This window comes from Nerophis ophidion, unplaced genomic scaffold, assembly GCF_033978795.1.
Source record: "Nerophis ophidion isolate RoL-2023_Sa unplaced genomic scaffold, RoL_Noph_v1.0 HiC_scaffold_49, whole genome shotgun sequence".
NCBI classification, from domain to species: domain Eukaryota; kingdom Metazoa; phylum Chordata; class Actinopteri; order Syngnathiformes; family Syngnathidae; genus Nerophis; species Nerophis ophidion.
The window spans coordinates 13,662-15,937 of NW_026906971.1; the positions used below are offsets into that span (position 1 = coordinate 13,662).

General features: G+C 47.5%; 1 non-coding gene across 1 annotated transcript; it reads left to right on the plus strand.

Moving 5' to 3' along the window:
* The first annotated feature begins 289 nt into the window (after positions 1-289).
* trnay-gua (transfer RNA tyrosine (anticodon GUA)) lies at positions 290-376 on the plus strand. The gene is given in 2 exon segments: positions 290-326; positions 341-376. It is a non-coding gene; the product is annotated as a tRNA-Tyr (tRNA).
* Positions 377-2,276: the final 1,900 nt, after the last annotated feature.

Genomic DNA, 2,276 nt, shown 5'->3' on the forward strand with positions numbered 1-2,276 from the left:
AATGAAGTTTAATTGTATGCAATATTCCTAACATTTATGGTAGTAAAACATTCTTCAATGACGTGGTCTCATTTAGGTATATTTCTAATTACATCTGCAGTCCCCTCCAAGGTTTCTCATTGTCATCCCATTGAGTTTTTTCTTGCCCTGATGTGGGATCTGAGCCCAGGATGCCGTTGTGGCTTGTGCAGCCCTTTGAGACACTTGTGATTTAGGGCTATATAAGTAAATTTTGATTGTTTGATAATAAAGTGACTCAAAAATCAGAGTTAGTATGAGGTGATACTAACCTTCGATAGCTCAGTTGGTAGAGCGGAGGACTGTAGTTGCTCATGCTGAAATCCTTAGGTCGCTGGTTCAAATCCGGCTTGAAGGATTACTCTTTTTGTTATTATTGTTTCTTTTTACATATAACATTTGGTTTATATTAATGTATTACACTTCTGAGTCTATTTAACAAGTAGTAGACTTTGCATGCATTTACAATTCCAAGACTGGGCTAGACTCCACCGATCTGTGTTGGCCCTGTGATGAGGTGGCGATTTGTTTAGGGCAGGGGTGCCCATTGCGTCGGTCGCGGTCGACTGGTCGATCTCGGGGGGTGTGTCGGTCGATCTCAGGCCAGGCATTGAAGAGTGGACATGGGGATGGGCGGTCACCGGTCGTGCCGGGACTTCACTTTCGTTAGTTGTTTGGCATTCTCGGCACCCGAGGGTCTTGTGGGGTGGCGCTGGCTGCTGCGAGCTCATATTTAGGAGGGGGATCGCTGGCGGGGCGGACGCGGAGGGGCACATTTTGTTTCTGGGGACTCCGTGCCTGCTGTCGGGGCTCTGGGGACCGACTGCGCAGTTCCAGTCTTCGCCGTGGGGGACCTGTTTCGTCCTGCCTGTGCTGGCGGGGTGGGAGTCTCGGGGGGGCTGGCGCGCGCGGGCTGGCGGGCTGCGGAGTTTTGGTGCCGATGTGTTTCTCCCCCGCCCTCAGCGACCGCTTTCTCGCTTGCCTGCCCGCCCGCGCACTCGCTGGCGTCGCTCGCTTGCTGCCGGGCATTGGGGGGCCGCGCACGTGTGCTGCTCTCATGACGGGGTGTTTGGGGACGGGTGGGATGCCGGGTCCAACCACTTTCATGTGGTGTTGGACAGAAAGGAGGACTTTTTTTTTTTTTTTTCTGCTCCGTTTGGGGGTGCGGACGTTGTCGGCGCCGCTGTCTGGTTCCAGTCGGTGCGGGTCGTCGGAATCAAGTGCGCCAGCTTGTGTTCTTGTCTTCATGGAAGGAAGGAGTCTATGTGTGTTGAACATGCTTGTGTTGTCATTGAACGCCATTGACTTGTTGGCGGGGATGTCTCTTTCATAAATAAATGGATGTAGATTGTAGGTGGGAGTGAGGTGGATCTCCTCGACTTGGTCGGTTGGGGGGTGGCTCGCCTGCAGAGAAAGTGTGAGCGCCCATGGTTTAGGATGTCCGAGTGCAGCTGGAATAGGTTTCGCTCACCCCGCCCTCCCGCCCCACCATCATAATATTCAAATAATTATTGTTATTAGTATTAATGCTGCAATTTAAAACAGTCTGTATTACTTTGTTTGAAGGAAAACTGCACTTTTTGGGGGATTGTGCCTATCATTTACAATCCTTATGTAAAACAAGCCAACATGTTTTTTCTTTTTATGCATTCAAACTCGCAAATCCATGCGAGCAAAAGCCCGCTTACAATGGAGCCCATGGGAGTCGCTCTATTCCAAACACCTTTCCATGCTGTAAGTATATATGTATTGTAGTAACGGGCACATTCTTCATAAAATATAATATTTTCGTATTTTGCTAATATGGCGGCACATTGGTTTCACAAACACTTTTTCTCTTCAACATCACTGATAACTACTCACAGCAGACCTCATGTGAGCCAGCAAACATAATAAAACATCACTTACTGCACAATGTTCGCTCTCACTGCAATGCCGACTGTTTGGTTATCAATGTTTTAGATGAAGGATCACTCGTAATTATCGCAATAAAAAAAGCGTAACGAAGCGTCTTTTCGAGTCCGTCTTGCCATCACTGTGTCTAAATTGGCTGTCAAAATGGACCAACTTCTCAGTTTATGATCACATAATTTTATTTTCCAGGTAAAAGGCAAGATTCATAATTCAGAATAAACTTTCACAAGTTCCAAGGAGAGAAAGTAACTCAACAGCTCACAACGTCAGTGCAGCATAAGCTAGTCACCACTCTGTGACAATGCGCGTCATGTCTTGTGATCATATTTTGTTTAGTTATGTTC